Genomic DNA, 14,471 nt, shown 5'->3' with positions numbered 1-14,471 from the left:
TTCCAGAAGAATTTAACATTTTATTTTGGGGGGGAGATTATCACATACTGCATTATTTACCAATCCAATGACTTAATTATTAGGTTGTATTTTCAATTCCTTTTGTTGTCACTAATGGGCCGATTTGTCCTGTGTAATGCATTCAGTCTTTGACCATTATAAAATAGAAACTAAAACCAGAGCACCAAAACACTTTCTTCACCTTCATTAAAGGCGAAGCCTCCTAAAATCATATCACATGTGAGCGAACACAAGCTGTTTAGTGCGATAACATAGATTCAACTCAATTTCTAGATCTTTTGACTTTGTATACCTCTATATTCTCAACCGTTAAATGAAAAAAGAAAGAATGCATGTCTTAAGCCCTCTAATGATGTTGGAGGTTTAAAAAGATAATGTAACAGAAGTTTTTGTGAAGTTCTACATATAAAAATTAGAATCAGTGGAGTCCCATTAGAGATAAGGTAAATAGGAACTCAGTATCTGTTGGTCACCAGTATTAATTGAGCTTTTACAGTGAAGCAGGTAGTGACAGACATAGCAGACAAAGCCTTCAATCAGAAAGCTTACATTAATGCAATAAGAGCCAGGAATACAAGCAACAAAATAAAAAGGAAAAACTATTATCTTTTAGTTAATGATGAATGTTATGAGCTAGATTAAACACCATAATGTAGCTATTTATTGATTCATATAAAATAACCATATTTGTAGTTTGGATAGTGCCACCCAGGATAACTCGCTGTGTTTCAGTGGTGGTCTGCTTTTGGGTAAAAAAATTATATGCTATTTTTTCTTGATTCATATCTACATAAAGAAATTAGTTATTTTACTTGAAATTACATGCCTATTAATTTTGTCTTGCCTGTTTCCTATGTTTTATAATTTAAGGCTCACACGACTTTTGACTCATTGTGCCCTGATCAGCAAGTTTAACATCAGCCACATTTTAATGAATAAGTAGCATAATCAAAATATTTAAAATAAAGATACTGCTTGGAAAGAACTTTTAAGATTTATTGGAGGAACAGCTGCAGAATCAAGATTAACCCTCCCAACATCTTTGACCAGAGAATATTGGAAAAACGTTTTTGTCCTTGATTCACTCACTCACCATTAGGAGGCTTTCTAATAACATCAGGGCCAGATGAAAGTTAGGGCCAGATATGGACGTTTGGTATGAATTGTTGGTACCTGAGAAAGCAGAGACTGAAAAATCCAGTATGAAAAATATAATCGAATTTGACTTGCCTTCTGGGAAGATTCATAGTCTGTTTCTACACTGTGAAAATATGCAGTGGAAATCTAATCAGTTATCTTAGATAATCCATGCAAAATAAATAAATAAATAAATAAAGGAAAAGAAAGCTCTACACTATGTCAACTGAAAAATTGTTCAACCATCCATCTAGGAAATAGACCTACATAGAGGTCAATTGGAATCAGTTACACCTTGTTTTTGAATTTATGACATTATAATACATACTCGGTAAGTTATAAGTGAAGTTATATATGGCCCATTTCTAAGATTTTTTCTCATAACCTAAAAAATAAATCTAATCTTATATATATTTTCATTTTTTATTTGAAATAATAGCGTTCTGTGACAGGTCAAAATATGCAGCATTTTCCTGAAATTTCTCATATTGTTATATTGATTCTCCTTCTCCCATACAGCTTTTATTGGTCATTAAATTCTTATTGGTAAAGGAAATTTCTGTCATGGGTTTTAGCAACTACTATCAAAAAAAACATTTATCTGTCTAATAGTTTGCCATTCCACAAATGTGCTATCAAAAGTCAGTTTGCAGGCTCAGTCCTCCACTTAGCAAAAGAGTTGTATATAATAAATCTTCTGTTGAGATTACAATGCAACAGAAGTTCCATACAAAGAAGATTTGAGGCCCATAAAAATCAAATGTATAGTGAAAGGGTGATGACAGTCTTGTAAATTGCTACACACAAAAATTGTAGAGTTTGAGTACTTAGGCACCCTTTTGACTTTTTCTAAAAAGTAACATATTTATTTAACAATTTTCATTAGCAAATAGGAAATTTTCATTGTAAGGTTTTTTCTCTCACTCGTCCAAAATTAACTGTTTACATAAATGATTTTTGCCCATTTTTTTCCCTTCTCAACCGTTTTAAAGACAAGGAGTTTTGTTTTTGCTTCATAGTAATCATGTTAGGAGCAAAGATTTTAAGGAAAGAAAAGTACTAAAAACAAGTAACTCAGACCCCAAAGCTTTGCAATGTGTAATTAAACCGGCTATTAATTTGAAACTTTATTCTTGTTCTTCAGTCATCCAATTCACGTGACTGTCTTCGCATTAAGAATGAAAATATCCAAAGTTCAATATCTGCAACATAGACTATAGTTCTAATTATTTATAGGGGACCTATACCCCTGAACATTTTGAATATAAATTGAAAAGTGTAAATTATTAATTTTTGAAATGCAAAAATGTAAATGCTATCTAACTAAATTTTGTATTTTTATTGATTTGTAAAACCTATCATTAGGTCCTACTCAATTTTCACGAACATTTTATTTAACACAATGTTGCACATCTACTGAAAGTGAGTACTTCAGTTAGAGTGTCTATTTAAAGTGGTGTGCCAGTCATATGCTTATAAGGAAATTTCCCATTTCCATAGGGGTTCCTGAACAAATCTTTGGCAAACTGCAAAGGTTAAGATAATTTATTTAAAAATAACATTGTTCTACCATCAGATAATATGCCTATGGTTTTAAATGCCTCTGAAAGATGTGGCAATATGTCCTAAATATGACAGGTCACAGAGACTCCAAAAACCTATTATACTATTCTATCAGAGTTATTGTGAAGTATCAGAGACAATATAGTTTGAGTTAATTATTTGCTTTTCATGAAATAATAGAGACTTATTTCATAAGAGCATGAAATAATAGAGAATTATTTTATGAAATAATTGAATAATGTGACTCTGTAAATTACACTGATTGAGTGAGGTGGTGACAGAATGTCAAAATTAAATTTTAAAAATTAAGATTCAGAATGTTAAAAATGAGATTATCCTTAGTAATTACCTAGTCCAAGTGGCTCATTTGAAAAAAAAAGAAGAAATTGAAGCCAACAAAGAAAAACGGTATCTCATAATCACGTTGAAAATGGTTTCCACTTATCAATCATGGATTATGTTCTCATCACTGTGCTAAACACTAAATATTTTATAGTCCTTAAAGTAGGAATTTTTAAAAGAGAAAATTGAAGCTAAGAAAAGTTTAAGTTGTTCAAGACGACATGGCTGGCATATGGCCCTGCTTTACTCCAAATTGCAGACTAGTTTCTCCTTTCTGATAGTGCTCAGGGTTACTTGTGCCTTAATGTGTGATGAGCCTCCTGACTTGTATTGATACTTTTGCTTCTGCACTGATACGAGTAATTTCCCTCAAAAAGCCAGAGTATGATGAGAAATAGAAAACAAAACAAAACAAAATTGAACAGATACATTCAAGCAGTAAGCAGATATTATGTCACTTATTGTAAAAATATTTTAACTAAGATTGCCCTTCCATATTAATGTTGACATTATATCCATGGAGAAATCAACTACAGAGACATTTTCTGTCTCTGTTTCTCTCTTTGTAAATTATATTTTGCTTCACTGATGGATGCTGAGGGAAAACTGCTTTCTATTAAAACTAGTGGGCTTACTTTTTCTTTTCTTTGATAAGATGTATATGGAAATTTTGAGAGAATCATGACATATTCAGAAAGGATAGAATCTGTTTCTTTTCTACAGGGAGAAATGGTTCAGTTATTTCTTATCATAGTTGAATGAGATTCAGTCAGATTGACTCCCTTCTGCTGACAAGGAAACAGGCATTGAAATTCAAAAAAATCTTGCAGCCCAAGGGGTACCAGGGATGTTATAGATTATTTAGTACAACTGCCTTATTTTTCTGGATAAATAAAAATATTATAGATTATTTAGTACAACTGCCTTATTTTTCTGGATAAATAAATAGGTTCTAAGTGATTAACCAATTATTTCTAAGACCACAATTCTTGTTAGCAATAAAGTTATTTTGAGAATACTCAATTCCTACCACCCAAGTTTCATTCTGTTTTCACTGAGCCATATTGCCTCTTCACAACATTAACACTGTCTACGTTTGGCTTATGTAATGAAGGTCACTGTACGGATAATCAGAACATGGAAAATCAGTTTATTCAGCTGACAAGTAATACAATTTTACACAGTTTCAAATCTGGCCTTCTTAGAGGCTTTTAGGCAGCACTTCTAGGGTGAAACGGAGAATGCTAGGTGGAAATAAGTTGAAAGGCTGAAATATTGTGATGCAATTTTGACACTGACCACCAAAAGTTAGCACAAGCCCCCAGTAAGACTCATCTCACTTCAGATGCCAGCCACAATGTTAGGGAGTCCCAGTCCATCTCCACCTGTACTTCTGATCAACTGGTTAGAAATTTGGGGATAGCTATGACCTTCTCAGTTGTAATAATTTGCTAGAATGACTCACAAAACTCAGGGCAGTTATGACTAATGCTTTATTTGGAAGAATACAAATTAAAACCAGTCAAATGAAGAGACACATAGGGCAAGTCTGGGAGGATCTTGAGCACAGACCTTCCATATCCTCTCCGCATGGAATTCAGATATATCACCTACCTGGCACATTCATGTGTTCACCAGTCAGGGAGCTCAGCTCAGCTTCAGTTTCTGGATGTTTTTTTTTTTAGGTTTCATTATGTAATCATGATTGGTTAACTCGTTAGCCATGTGATTGAACTCAATCTTCAGCTCTCCCCTTCCCAGAAGCCAGGAGGTCAGGCTAATATCATGTGGCTCAAAAGTACCACATTTCTACCTATATGGTCGATTATTCTGATATGACCAGTCCATGCCCTGAGTTATCTCCTTATCGTAAATTCAAATGTGGTTTAAAAGCCTACGCTACACTACTCAGCCTTTGGTTTGTTCCTAGCAGCAGAAATATCCCAGTGTTTATAAGTTTTCATCCAGGAACCATAGAAAAAAAACCAGACTTTTTTTTTATTTACAACAATGACATACATGTTTAATTAAAGGGATGTGGGGTTTTTGCCCCCCAATACCTGCTATGCTGAGAAGACATTCCACTTAACCTAAGGTAGCCCTAAATAAAGGATAAGTAGTGTTCTATAGACTCTGTGCAATTATGCACACAATAAGTACTTTTTCATTACTGCTGATCCAAAATTGCAAAAGCCTCAGTAAAATTTTTGAGTCTCAATCCATTAAAAAAGTAAGGCATAGAGAGATGAATAAGTAGCATTTAGTAATAGTCACACACATCATTGAAATAACTAAGCACTTAATTCAAACCCACAAACAGCCCTTCAACAGCAAAAAAATCTGGAGCTTGAATCTGACAGAATCCATTAACTGAGAACATAGTAATAACCCTACCAATTAATGGTCTGTAAAAGGCTTCCAGATGGCACAGACAAATACACTTAATTATAATCTGTCATTCTTACTTGTACTTAAAATTTCCAGCACTGTAGGACAATCCTGAAATTTATACAGTTAGAAATTTTTGTTGTGGCCATATCAAAATGCAGTTTTCACATCTTACATTCTACTTATTTAAAAAACACACAAGTTCCAAAAGTTTTGTGTTTTACAAAAAATTAAAAAGTTATAACTTTCTAAACCAGAATGTTATCAGACTTTTAAATATTCTCATAAAAATTTCCTATTCAAAAATCATGTCACACTTAGTAAATCAAGACTAAATAGTATAACAGATTCATTTAAAGGACTTAACAGTGTGCCCATAAAACAAAACAAAATCGACTAAAAGACAAAACAATCTATTTGAATTTGACTTGAGTCATCAAGTAAATGTGTGTTTTCCTTGATAACCCCTGTTTCTCATGTTATACCAATAACCATTACTATTAATACACCAAAAGGATTCTTCCCCAAAGAGCTGTGGATTTCTTTGAGGGTCAGTCATCTGGTAAATATATTTATCCCAAGGTGGATCAAAATACTGTGATAGAATGGAAGACAGCAATATCACCTGAAGCACAATTGGCCCCATAAATCCAGGTGTTTGGGGTCTGAGAGTCACATAGTAACATAGTGACCATTCAGGAAACGCCCCGTCTGAGCTCTAGGCCACTATGCAGTGTTGTTCTCAGGTCCCTGGTCTCATTCCATCCCACAATGATTCTGTGAACCAGGAATAATAAAGCCCATTTTCCTGATGGGAAACTAACATTCAGAGAAAGCAAGTAACTTGCCCAGTGCTTCACAGTCTTAGGTTTATTGGTGCCTTAAATGCATAGTATTTATTTCTGAGTTAGTTTTTTCAGATGTGGTTGGCAGCTTTGAAGAACTGGGGGGAAACAAGAGGATCTAGTCGTCATGTAAGGAAGCACAAATGTTCTAAGCCTTACCAAATGTACATGGAAGAAGACGATTGATATGCCTCCTGCAGTAGTCCTAAAATTGTCCTGGAGTACATTGGTAGCTCTAACAATTTGGAAAAAAAGAGAAGTAGTGAGAAAAATAGAAAAAGAATATCTAACATAGATTGATGTTTATGTTAGATAAGCTACTCTGAAAATTATTATCATGAGATTACGTGTTTTCATCAAAATCATCAAATGTTTTGTGTTTTATAAACATTTTGCCACAGTTATTTATCTGGATATTCATACCATATTTAATATTAGAGGACATTCAATGTTTTCATAGATCTTCAGCCTCCATATCCATAAAAAAACAGACCCTTTAATCTTTTATGCTTTTTTATAATTCCATATTTTAGGATCCTTGGAAAATTTATAGGATAATATTCCAATTACTTAACCCAAGATCAAAGATTATAATTTGTTTTTAGTTTCTAATTTATAGATTAAATGTAAACATGTTATATTAATGAGTGGCATTTTTCAAGATTGGATAAAATAAGTTAAATAGCTTTGAGTAATTTTCCAAAAGTGTATAAAATTAAGAGGAATCTTTCATATATTTCTAACAGATTTGATCTTTACATTTTTGAGAATAAAGCACAGTGTCTTAATTTTACCCTAATCACCTCAGAGAGTTAAAAAATGGAAATATATATTTATGTATAAATATATGAAATGTATAAATGAAACATGTATCTGTATATGATAGCTAACAGAAAATGTCACCCAACTTCATATTTTCTTATGTATTTTTGTAGACATATTTTACATGACTAGCTCGCTCTAATTATTTTCAGCAATCGTAGAAATTATTTTCATTTTATAGTCACTGTTAGCATACAATCACATATAAGAATTAGATTCTATGAAGAAGTGATTAGACTCTATGGACAAGTTTTGGTTTTGTTAGCTTGTTGTATATTGACTTTGTTTTAAGTAGAATTTGTAAAAAGTTGGAAAATTGTCTTCAAGAACTTTGATGCTTCATTTCTTATCCTTTAAATATTCTAACATAACAAGCAGAATTCTAATATTCTCAACCCTTTCTTGCAATTTTTTAAATCTAAAAGACATGTATTGTTCTTTTTCTATAATCAATTACTGTTTTGGGTATCAGAAAACTGAAAATATACTGGTAAATATATCAGATATAAATCACATAATGTAAAGTGATTTTTCTTCTCAAGCACCAACACTTTCAATTCCTTCAAATTCCGTAATTAATCTATCGTTATTCTTTGTGGGTTCTACCTTTAAAATCCAGTCAAAATTGACAGTTTTTACCACCAAATACAAGCTATCCTCATACCTAGGCTGAACTACTAAAATCAACTTCTACATTTTATACAGTCTTTATCCCCATAAAGATTTTTTGTTTTTAAATACAATTTTTCTCAAAACCTTTCAAATACCTCCCATTAATTCAAATCTGCCTATCTATCTACCTACCTACCTACCTACCTGTCTATTTTTAAATCTTCTAGTTATATTTGAAGTAAACATGGTAATGTTAAGTAATTGAATATTATTCTTAAGGGTCAAATCTGTTGGAAATATCATAAGGATTTCTCTGAACTCTATACACTTTTGGAAGATTCCTTATACCACTTAACTCCTTGTTTTATCCAATCTTGAAAAGCACCATTCATAAATGCCAATTCCCTGCCATAGTACACAAAGTCTCACTTAACCTGGCCTTGTCCACATCTTAGACTACATTTCCTTCAGCTCTTGTCACATTGGACAGGCTGGTATTCTGGCAACAATTTAAGTGTGTACCCTTTTCAGCTTTCAGGCATACTTTTCATGACCTGGAGAACTCTTTATCTAGAATTTCACATGACTTTCTCTTTCAAATTATCAAGATTTTTGCCGAAATCATTTCTTTAGCTATGTCTTCCAGGAAAACCCTATCTATTAGGCCTATCTATTAAAAGTAATGGCAAAAACCACAATTACACCAAGCTAATAAAAGTCACCCACCATTCCATCATGGTCTATGCCCTTCTCCAACTTGATTGTTCATACTTTTACCATTATTTGAAACTATGTTTTGAGTGTCTTTCTTAGAGTCTACCTTCCTACCTTGTCTTGTCTTTCATTAAATCACACTCTTCAAGTTTTTATTCTACTGCATTGGATCTTCCTCCAGAATATCAATTTTGATCTCACCGTTGGCTATTCTTCCCATTTTAAACTTTGCAGTAGCCTGAAACCAGTCTTTGCTCCTCTTCCTTTCTCTTTCTATAAACTAATTTCAGAGTATCTCATGAAAAGTTTAAACTTAAATGATGTGGTTTGGCTGTGTATTATGCCATAAGAGAAAAGAAACAAAAGAAGTTTACATAAATATGGAAAGTATTAAGGAGCCAGGATTTTTTCAGACAAAAAGTCAAGAAATTTACACTCATCAGTTCATTCAGTTCATTCAGTCCCCCTGTTTTACCCAGCCATGGATAAATGGGGCCAAGGAGCAGCTCGGGACATTGCTTCAGAGGATGCAAGCTCCCAGCCTTGGCAGCTTCCACATGGTGTTGGTCCTGCGGGTGGGCAAAATACAAGAATTGCGGTTTGGGAACCACCCCCTAGATTTCAGAAGATGTATGGAAATGCCTGGATGTCCAGGCAGAAGTTTGCTACAGGGGCAAAGCTCTTATGGAACACCTCTGCTAGGGCAATGCAGAAAGGAAATGTGGGGTTGGAGCTCCCACACAGAGTCCCCACTGGGGAACTGCCTAGTAGAGCTGTGAGAAGACAGCCATTGTCCTCCAGACCCCAGAATGCTAGATTTACTGACATCTTGCACTATGTGCCTGGAAAAGCTGCAGACACTCAACGTCAGCTTGTGAAAGCAGTTGGGAGTGGGGCTTTACCCAGCAAAGCCACAAGGGCAGAGCTGCCTAAGGCCATGGGAGCCCACCTCTTGCATCAGTGTGACCTCGGTGTGAGGCATGGAGTAAAAGGAGATTATTTTGGAGCTTTAAGGTTTAATGACTGCCCTATTGGATTTTGGACTTGCATGGGGTCTGTAGCCCCTTGGTTTGGGCCAGTTCTCCCATTTGGAATGGGTGTATTTGCCCAATGTCTGTACCCACATTGTATCTAGGAAGTAACTAACTTGCTTTTGATTTTACAGGCTCATAGGCAGAAGGGACTTGCCTTGTCTCAAATGAGACTTTGGACTTGGACTTTTGAATTAATGCTGGAATCAGTTAAGACTTTGGGGAACTGTTGTAAGGGCATGCTTGTATTTTGAATTTTGAAGATAAGAGATTTGGGAGAGGGCAGGGGTGAAATGACATGCTTCAGCTGTGTCTCCACCCAAATTTCATCTTGAGTTGTAGTTCTGACAATCCCCATGTGTCCTGGGAGGGACCAGGTTGGAGATAATTGAATTGTGGGGGTGGTTTCCTCCATCCTATTCTTGCGATAGTGAATTAGTTCTCATGAGATCTGATGGTTTTATAAGGGGCTTCCCCCCTTGCTGGATGCTCATTCTCTCTCCTGCCACCCTGGAAGGTGGTGCCTTCCACCATGACTGTAACTTTCCTAAGGCCTTAACAGCCATGAGGAATTGTGAGTTGATTAAACTTCTTTCCTATCTAAATTACCCAGTCTCAGGTATGTCTTTATTGGCAACATGAAAGTGGACTAATACAGCTAATAAAACTTTAAATAAAGTAAATCTATTGATATTTCACAGACCAGCCCTAGACTCATGGACTGTGAAACATTGGACGCATATGGACACAAGCCAGCCAGCTCCTCCGTTCCAGACCAAACTTGTGCCCTTCTCCTTGCATAATTATTTGATTATTTACTACATTTGTTTTTATTTTCTGTCCACTGGCACCTATGTGTCATTCATCCTGACATTCATAAATTTGGGGACGGGCACTTACTGACATCTAACAGAGGATGCCAGGTGCCTCTTTTTAAAATTTATTCAGTTTTAGCTGACCCTTATGAATGAGGAAAATTTGCAAAGAGCCATATATCAGGTAGGGTTGGGGAAGCATAAAAAGGAATAGAGGCTAAGAAGAAAGGAGAGACTTGGGCCATTGTGGTGCATCTTGGAGCGGTACAGATTCTCCTATTTCTAGAACATTGTGTTTAAAAGGATAGTGGATCTCCTAGGTGGTCACTTGTTACTATGTCACTATGTCACTATGTTACAGGGTCAAATGTGCTTCGGTTGGTGATGATGTCCTCCATTCTATCACAATATTCTGATCCACATTGTGATTTTTCTGGAGAAGAAAAGACAATTAAAATCTCCCTGAACAATACTAAATTACAAAGATAAATAAAAAATTATCTCAAAAAAAAAGAAAAAGGTCATAAATATTTATAACCAGTTTTGCAAAATAAAAACTCTTAGGTAAAAATTGAAAGTTTATGAGGTCTTATAATAAAGGGGAGAAAAAATTTGTTTTAAATCTAATATTGAAACCCAATACAAGTAATTACCTACAATTAAATCGTAAGCCCTAAGGATGAAATTTATTGAACTAGACTCTTTATATTTGCCATTGAACCCAAAATTATCAACTAATAAAGGCTATCAAGTTATAACCCAACCTATAAAACCTTCTAAAAGATAATTAGTCCAATGTTTCTTCCCTTCCATAGCTCAATTTAGCCAACATTCAAACAAAATAAAGATGAATGATACCTGACTACAAATTATAATTCTGTGCTGCTTCCTATAAGCATCTACTTCCAAAATTATTAGGATAACAAATTTCATATAATTGGAAATTAGAAAATATCTTGCTATCATGTTTGACCTAGTTGCAATTTGCACTTACCTTCAAAGAGAAACAATGCACCTTTACTCAGCATCCCATAATACCTGAATAGTACAGACATCACATGTAAACTATATAGGTAAAATCTCAATCCCAATTTAGTTGTCCTTTGGAATTTAGGTATAAGATGTATTGATGATACTGTTTTTACATAAAGATACCCGAATGCTCATTAAAGAACTTTAATAATATTTATTGGATCTATTTGGATTTTTGAGATAACATCTGCATTTACAAATTTCATTAAAATTTAATTGTACAGTAACTCACAAGTCTGTTCATTACAAGACCCATCTCAGCAAAAAGCCAGTGAGACTATGCCATAAACTATACAACAAGCATTTTCTTTAAAAATATCATGAAACTTTGTTCTAGAAGAGATGTTAGATTCAGAGGATACACGTGCAGGTTTGATACCTGCGTATATTGCTTGATGCTCAGATTTGGGGTACAAATGATTCTGTCATCCCAGTGCTGAGCATAGTACCCAAGAGGTAGTTTTTCAACCCTCATCCCTCTCCCTCTGTCTCCCTTCTAGTTGTCACCAGTGTCTATTCTTACCATCTTTATATCCATATTTACTCAATGTTTAGCTCCCATTTATAAGTGACAACATGTGGTATTTGGTTTTTTGTTTCTTCATTAGTTTGCTTAGGATAAGGGCCTCCAGCTACATCCATATTGCTGCAAAGGACATGATTTTATCCTTTTTTATAGCTGTGTAGTATTCCATGGTGTATAGGCACCACATTTTCTTTATTGTGTCCACCATTGATGAGCATCTAAGTTGATTCCATGTCTTTGCTAATGTGAGTAGCACTGTGATGAAGATACAAGTGCATGTGTCTTTTTGGTAGAATGATTTGTTTTCTTTATTACTATTACTACTATTTTTATTTCAATAGTATTGGGGGTACAGTTGGTTTTTGGTTATTCTGCTATTTTAGTGCACCTGTCACCCAAGCAGTGTACACTATACAAAATATGTAGTCTTTTATTGCTCACACCCCTCCCAACCTCCCCTACCTTAGTCCTCAAAGCTCATTATATCATTCTGTATGTCTTTGCATCCTCATAGCTTAGCTCCCACTTAAAAGTGAAAACATGTGGTATTTGGCTTTCCATTCCTGAGTTACTTCACTTGGAATAATGGCCTCCAACTTCACCTAAGTTGCTCCAAATACTTTATTTAAGTCCTTTATATGGTTGAGTAGTATTCCATGGTGTATATATGCCATATTTTTTAAACCTACTCATTTGTCAATGAGCATGTAGGTTGGTTTGTATCTTTGCAATTGTGAACATGCGTGTGTATGTGTCTTTTTCAAATAATGGCTTCTTTTTGTTTGTGTGGTTAGTAATGAGATTGCTGGATCAAGTGGTGTATCTACTTTTACTTCTTTAATAAATCTCCATACTGTTTTCCATGGTGGTTGTACTAATTTACATTCCTACCAGCAGTGTGGCAGTATTCCCTTTTCACCTGATTCATGTCAACATCTATAGTTTTTTTACTTTTAATTATGTCAATTCAAACAGGAATAAGGTGGTATCTCCTTGTGATTTTAATTTTCATTTCCCTGATAATTAGTGATGTTGAGCATTTTTTATATGCTTGTTAGCTGTTTGGATATCTTTTTTTTTTTTTTTTTTTGAGACGGAGTCTGGCTCCATTGCCCAGGCTGGAATGCAATGATGTAATCTCAGCTCATTGCAACCTCCACCTCCCAGGTTCAAGCGATTCTTCTGCCTCAGCCTCCCAAGAAGCTGGGACTACAGGCACGCACCATCACGCCCAGCTAATTTTTGTATTTTTACAAAAACGGGGTTTCACCATGTTGGCCAGGATGGTTTCGATCCATTGACCTTGTGATCCTCCCGCCTCACCCTCCCAAAGTGCTGGGATTGCAGCCATGAACCACCGTGCCTGGCCTGGATATCTTCTTTTAAGAAATATCTATTTATATCCTTTTTGATGAGATTATTTGTTTTTTTTCTTGCTTATTTGTTTGCATTCCTTGTAGATTCCAAATACTAGAACTTTGTCAGATGCAGAGTTTGCAAATTTTTTCTCCCACTCTGTGGGTTGTTTGTTTATTCTGCTAATTATTTATTTTGCTGTGCAGAGCTTTTTAATTTAATTCAGTCCCATTTATTTATTTTTATTTCTATTGCTTTTGCTTTTAGGCTCCTAGCTATGAATTCTTTGCCTAGCCCAATGTCTGGAAGAGTTTTTCCAATGTTACCTTCTAGAAATTTTATGGTTTCAGGTCTTAGTTTTAAGTCTTTGATCAATTTGAGTTAATTTTTGTAAGGTGAGAGATGGGAATCCAGTTTCATTCTTCTACATCTGGCTGGCCAGTTTTCCCAGCACAATTAATTGAATAGAGTGTCCTTTCCTCAATCTATGTTTTTGTATGCTTTGTCAAAGATCAATTGGCTGAAAGTATTTGGCTTTATTTCTTGGTTCTTTATTCTGTTCCATCGGTCTAAGTGCCTATTTTTATACCAGCAGCATGCTGTTTTGGCAATGATGGCCTTGTAGTTTAATTTGAAGTCTGATAATGTGATCCCTCTAGATTTGTTCTTTTTGCTTAATATTGCTTTTTATATGCAGGCTTTGTTTTGGTTCCATATGAATTTTATAATTGTTTTTTCTAGTTCTGTGAAAACTTATGAGGTATTTTGATGGAAATTGCATTGAATCAGTAGATTGCTTTGGGCAATATGGTCATTTTCACACTATTGATTCTTCCCATCCATGAGCATGGGATGTGTTTCCATTGTTTTGCATCATCTATGATTTCTTTCAGCTATTTTCTGTAGTTTTCTTTGTACAGATCTTTCACCTCCTTGGTTAAGTGTATTCCTAGGTATTTTATTTCTTTTTTGCAGCTGTTGTAAAAGGATTTAGTTCTTTATTTGATTCTCAGCTTGGTTGCAATTGGTGTATAGCAGTCTACTGATTTGTGTACAATGATTCTGTAACATGAGACATTACTGAATTTATTTATCAGATCTAGGAGCCTTTTGAATGAGTCTTCAGGGTTTGTAGGTATACAATCATATCATCAGCAAACAGTGACAGTTTGACGTCCTCTTTCCCAATTTAGATGACCTTTATTTCTTTATCTTGTCTGATTGCTCTGGATAAGACTTCCAGTACTATGTTTAAGAGAAGTGGTGA

This window comes from Nomascus leucogenys, chromosome 21, assembly GCF_006542625.1.
Source record: "Nomascus leucogenys isolate Asia chromosome 21, Asia_NLE_v1, whole genome shotgun sequence".
Classification (NCBI taxonomy): domain Eukaryota; kingdom Metazoa; phylum Chordata; class Mammalia; order Primates; family Hylobatidae; genus Nomascus; species Nomascus leucogenys.
The sequence above is the reverse complement of the archived record's forward strand: the minus strand, read 5'-3'. Positions refer to the sequence as shown.